The 6,579-nt window shown below is 38.1% G+C and overlaps 1 long non-coding RNA gene across 1 annotated transcript; it reads right to left on the reverse strand.

Moving 5' to 3' along the window:
- Positions 1-296: 296 nt before the first annotated feature.
- LOC125016766 lies at positions 297-2,959 on the reverse strand. The gene is made up of 3 exons (XR_007113752.1): positions 2,613-2,959; positions 1,159-1,509; positions 297-616 (listed from the first exon to the last, which is right to left on the reverse strand). It is a non-coding gene; the product is annotated as an uncharacterized LOC125016766 (long non-coding RNA).
- Positions 2,960-6,579: the final 3,620 nt, after the last annotated feature.

Genomic DNA, 6,579 nt, shown 5'->3' on the forward strand with positions numbered 1-6,579 from the left:
GATCGAATTAAACAGTGGCTTTTGGCGGAGCCCCATTTTACAGTGCACCCCACGACTTTCCAATTCACATGCATAAGCTTTTAACAATCCAATTGTGGATCAGTAACAGGAATACTGAGGAAAATACTCTATTACCACAGCAATGCGATTAATACTGTCATAAACATTTCACATGACAGTAGTCACAATAGCAACAACCCAAAAAGTATGCAAGAAATTAAATCACCATTGCAAACATTTGGCTTCCACCCAGATGCAAACGCCATACACACAACAAACAGTGCTGAAACAAGCTCCAATATCAAGTGGCTAAAGTGGTATCGATATCAAGTGACAATAAAACAAAGGGGAACGGCTATATCTTAGTTCAGAAACAGACTCATCACAACTCATTAACAATACAGCAATGATAAATAGGACAACACCAGTCCAAACACACAAGCCATTCATTCTATGATTCTTACCTTAATTCAGACACGATCACGGGGCCCAATGAACCTCTCTTTGGCTGTCCATACCCAGGGTACCCAGGATGTCAGGATGTTGAGAGGAGTTTTAACACCGTTTATCCTGGTGGGATGTTTTGCAGTTCAAAGTCCCCAGACGGCCTGTTGGGCTTGATATGCAATTAAAACATTACTGGCTGTTCTTCAAAAGGTATTTAATAAAAAAATATTTAAAAAACAAAATATGATTGCTAATAATCAATAACAAGGCTTGTGTAACAAAGCGTGCATTCACAGCCACAGAATTTCCTTTCCCTCTCTGTGGACTAATCTCCCAGATGTTTTCAGAAAAAAAAATCTGTGTGTATATATATATATATATATATATATATATATACACACAAATTAAGCATCACTACCATTTATTAGAAATGACAAAGATTATTTTGAGGGAACAATAAAAAGAATTGTTCAAATATAGTCACATTGAATGTATTTTTGATAAATTCTTCTTTTAATAAGTACATTCTTTAACTACACAAAGCAGTTTTGCTAGTTACTTTTTATTATAAGTTAAGTTGGTTGCTAAGTTGATAGCAAGAATCAATATGATGTCGCAGTTAACGTTAGCATTCTATGTTAGCTAACGTTAGCAAATACATCACTAGCCCGATAAGAACAATTAGCTCAAAGTGACTTTCACGAAACTTACCACTAAAACAAAGTATTTTTGCTGGCCGTATTCTCGTCTGCCCACGTCTGCCTCGGCTGGGCAGACTCAGCTCCACACAGCTCTCTTCATTGCTCAGGCCTTCGTATCGGACCTTCTGTGCTTGTCTTCGTATCAGGTCTGTGCCGTCCACCTTCGCCAAGTTTGAGTCGGTAAAATAAAATAAAGCAAACGTGGTGAACAACACGATTTTAAGTCAAACTTCGATTCTTTTCATGTTGACAGTGTATAGCAGCGTAATTGGGCAGTTATTTGAAAACCTTGATTCTGATTGGTCAAACTGAATGCACCTCGTCTGCGGTTGCGTCAGCGGAAATTCTCTGCCTACTGCACCTGCAATTGTGATTGTGTGCATCATAAATAGTGAGCTGCTATGCATGCAAATGAAGATAATATATAATATTTGGTCGTACACAGCGCCCTTGTATAGGCAATTGTAAGGGCCCACACATTATCATCTACGATGATAATTGAATATCTAGGATGATATCTTAAATATGGTTGGGGGAAAAAACTAAGAGTCCTGAGGAAAAACTACCAACTCGTCGGTATGTTTCACGCCAACCCGGTCTCATGGCGGATCATGAAACTGTGACATTTCGTGCTTTCAGGAGGACTGTCAATATGACACTGTACAAAGAAGGAGTTCAATTTTATTTCATTTTTGAACCATAATTACATCCAAATAGAACTCTGCATAAGTTTTGCATGACTTTCACAGTAAGGATTACAGCAGTGTTCTGTGAAATATACTCAAAGCAATTTACTGCAATTTCACATCTGTGATATTACAATGCATTGTTTTAAAAACACAAATGTGTACTGTAACTTTTACAGCTTTAATGACAAAGCAATTACCATGATATTACAGTGGTAATATGAAAAGGTTGTCAAAAGGTTGTAATTCCCCAGTAATTACATTACTGGGGAATTACAACCTTTTGCTCTACATCATGACAACAAGGCCCTGTACTTTTACAGTATGTACTGTGAAAGTAATGTACAACTTGACAGTAATTTACTTTAAATTTGCAATGTATATTGTGGAAGTCATGCTAAAATTGGCCAGTACTTTACTGTGAAGGTAATGCAGATAAAGCTTCCATTTACTGTGGATTTACAATCATTGTACAAATACAATTCACCTGTGCTTTTTCCCATATCAAGCCCTAATAGATTTATAATCCAAACTTCTTTCTCCCACCATACATTTTTAAGCCATTTTTTAGCCAGGGTGCCTCAGGTTAGGTTTGCCTGAGGCAAAGTAGGCCGCCACTCAAATGCATCTTCACGCAATTGGCCAGTTGGTAAATTAAACCAAACCCTGTTGAAAGTATGACAAACACATCCTTTTCAATAAAAGGTCTGAGAGCATTTTGTTCTGCTTTTAAAGGAAATTTACACTCTACTTGATTCAATACATTTGCAACACATACGGAATGTTGTGTTTGGAGAACTTGGAATTCGGGAACTTGGAGTACTTGGATCGGGTGCAGAGACCAACTCCATATGAATAGTAACTAGTCCTAGAAGGCACAAAAACAATTTATTAATTAAGACCGAGCAAGATGTAGGGCTATGGGTCGATAGACTACGTGCTTAACTGTAGTCCTTCTCCAGTACTTCCTGGAGGAAGCTTACATATTGGTTAGTACCTCTGACCAATGAACAATATTTATCATCTCATCTTAAATCAATGCTATTGTGTTGTGCTATGTTACAGCCATGTGCCACTGCTGTGGACATTAATACTGCCCCTGCTTGATCACTCAAGGCAATGTTACTCTGACCTAGTTTCAATATTTGTTATAGCCCTTTGTATCTGAAGCAGATCTCAAAGTGCTCATAACACATAATGTTATATCTTTTCATTTCAGGTGACATGATGAAGCCCTCTGGAAGGCTTACATGTAATGATGGGCCCACACCATTGTTACACGGAGTAGCTGCTTTCTTCAGCAGCTATTACGTCTTCAACCTCGAGTGTCCTGCCACTGGATCGTCGATGCTGGAGTTCATTCAAAGGTATTTTATAAAGATCACATCTGACCTTGTAATTCACATTATAGTACAGGCTTCCAACTCAATGATTGTCTTGAGGTCTAAAATGCTGACATAGGAGGTACCTGAGGCTAGCCTGGTGAGACCATCCTGATCTCGCAAACTCATATTCAATTTCACTCTGCAGATTAGTCTGGGTATCTGCACATGGTACTCTGACAATGGTCCAACAAATACCTGCCGGTGCAAAAACAGCTCTTTATGATATCATTTCGAAACGTCTATTGTGAAATGGATTTGCTAACATTAGCTAACATAGAATGCTAACGTTAACTGCGACATAATATTGATTCTTGCTATCAAATTAGCAACCAACTTAACTTATAATTAAAAGTAACTAGCAAAACACTGCTTTGTGTAGTTAAAGAATGTACTTATTAAAAGAAGAATTTATCAAAAATACATTCAATGCGACTATATTTGAATAATTCTTTTATTGTTCCCTCAAAATAATCTTTGTCATTTCTAATAACCAAGCAATAGAAATTAGAAATCACAAACACCAGACAGTACAATAACTCTTAATAAGTCTTAGCTGGCCAGCTAAAAAAATCTGTGTATGTGTGTATATATATATACACATACACAGATTTTTTTTTCTGAAAAGGGATGCTTCTAAGACAGGAGAAGACATCTGGGAGATTAGTCCACAGAGAGGAAAAGGAACTTCTGTGGCTGTGAAGGCACGCTTTGTTACACAAGCTTTGTTATTGATTATTAGCAATCATATTTTGGGTTTTAAATATTTTTTTATTAAATACCTTTTTGAAGAACAGCCAGTAATGTTTTAATTGCATATCAAGCCCAACAGGCCATCTGGGGACTTTGAACTGCAAAACATCCCACCAGGATAAACGGTGTTAAAACTCCTCTCAACATCCTGACATTCTGGGTACCCTGGGTATGGACAGCCAAAGCAAGGTTCAATGGGCCCTGTGATCGTATCTGAATTAAGGTAAGAATCATAGAATGAATGGCTTGTGTGTTTGGAATGGTGTTGTCCTATTTATCATTACTGTATTTTTAATGAGTTGTGATGAGTCTGTTTCTGAACTAAGATATAGCCGTTCCCCTTTGTTTTATTGTCACTTGATATCGATACCACTTTAGCCACTTGATATTGGAGCTTGTTTCAGCACTGTTTGTTGTGTGTATGGCGTTTGCACCTGGGTGGAAGCCAAATGTTTGCAATGGTGATTTAATTTCTTGCATACTTTTTGGGTTGTTGCTATTGTGACTACTGTCATGTGAAATGTTTATGACAGTATTAATCGCATTGCTGTGGTAATAGAGTGTTTTCCTCAGTAATCCTGTTACTGATCCACAATTGGATTGTTTAAAAGCTTATGCATGTGAATTGGAAAGTCGTGGGGTGCACTGTAAAATGGGGCTCCGCCAAAAGCCACGGTTTCATTCGATCCCTGGATAAAAATACCGTTGTTGTTTTTTTTGAGTAGGTTCCATGTATTTCAGTTGAATATTATGTGGAGGATGGCTGCATGTCCAAACATCGATAAAATAATTAGTTTTATTTAATTGTAAACATAAAAATGTGTTTCTAATGTATTATATTAAATGTAAATGTGTTTCTCTCTCAGATGAAGAACACAGGTGCTTCCTTTACGGATTCTTTAATCAGAGCTGGTGGTTGAAACTGTCATTGTGTCATTAAAGTGAAAAGCCACAGCTAACGGTGTGGAGGCTGCAGAGCACAAACCCACACAGCCCGTCTGCTGCAGGAAGGAAGTCTGATTGGCTGTCAGCAGTTTGTTTTCTGTCCTAATAACCACTGAGAACAGATTGATATCGGCTGCTGAACACACTCATCACCTCCCCTCCCTTTCTCTTGTTTACTGTAAACCTTTGTTCCTCTGAGCCTCCACCCACACAGAGATGAACTGAGTCCAATCACCACCTGAAGCTGGTGTCATGTTCAGGTATTTATAGGTTTTCATGAATAAAGATGAACTTTACAGTTTGAAATAATCACTAAGTGCATTAATTAAATGTTATTTATTCACCAGAAACCTCTGTAATTAATGAGTGATTAGGATTCATCCACTAACAGGTCCAGTTAGAGGACCATGAACTTTCAGTGTTCAGCTCTCAAACAGTTTGAGTTTCCACTGACACACTGACCTGCTGCTAATGAAACTATTTCATGACTGTTAATGAAACACATCCTTCATTTGATCAACATTCAAACATCAGCACTGACTCATCAACCCTCTGGATGATACTTTTAACAGTCTTTACTGCTCTGACATGTTTGATAAACACAGACCTGATCAGCTCTGATCATTTTGAAATGAAGAAGCAAAGAGAAGCAGCGCCATCCTGTGGTGACTCCCTGGAAGTACAAAAGCATTGAGTCGCTGTATGTCTGGTCGTAGAGAGGATTCAGAGGAGCTGTCCAGTGCTGAAGTTGTGAACCTCAACAAGTCTGGTTAAAGCTTGGAAGCAGTTTTCAAATGGGTGAAGGAACCATGTTCATCTGTAGAAATAATACTACAGAAAACAAACTGCTGACAGCCAATCAGACTTCCTTCCTGCAGCAGACGGGCTGTGTGGGTTTGTGCTCTGCAGCCTCCACACCGTTAGCTGTGGCTTTTCACTTTAATGACACAATGACAGTTTCACCACCAGCTCTGGTTAAAGAATCTTTAAAGGAAGCACCTGTGTTCTTCATCTGAGAGAGAAACACATTTACATTTATTATTATAAATACATGTGTTTTTGCCGTTAAATAGAACTAATTATTTTATTGTGTTGTGTTTAAAATCTTCCATCCTCTCATAAAAGTCTCCTCTCTGATAAATAGAACTTTAAAGAAGTTTAAAGTTTTTACCTGTAAAGTGTTTAAATTGATCCTGTGAGAGGATTTTCAGATTCTATTAGAAACAATAATGCTTCCTGTTGTTGTGTTGTCATTAATCAGAACAGAACACAAGCCTCAGTGAGACAGAGACACAAACCCATGAGACGAACAAGTCATGCTGTTGCTGTGAAGCAGGTGTCCATGTTGGTTCACCTCCAGTCTCATTAGTTCACTGAGTTCTAGTTGGAAGAAAAAGTCTGAACGTCCCAATCACTTTAAATGTATCATGAGTTCACCTCATTAACTCTCATGGAAATTCTCTTCAAGCTTCATTTTCTCTCAGTGCATCAGTCTGTGCTTCATTCACAGGGTTCATAGACGTCACATCCAGGAACTGGAAGCAGCTTGTTACTTTATTTTACTGACGTCCAAACTCTAAAGTTCAAGTGTTTTGACTTGTTTTGTTAAGACACATAAAAATCAGTTGATGAAAACCAGACTCTGGGATTGTGTCGGTTTCTCGT

The sequence above is a fragment of the Mugil cephalus genome, chromosome 11 (assembly GCF_022458985.1).
Source record: "Mugil cephalus isolate CIBA_MC_2020 chromosome 11, CIBA_Mcephalus_1.1, whole genome shotgun sequence".
NCBI lineage: Eukaryota > Metazoa > Chordata > Actinopteri > Mugiliformes > Mugilidae > Mugil > Mugil cephalus.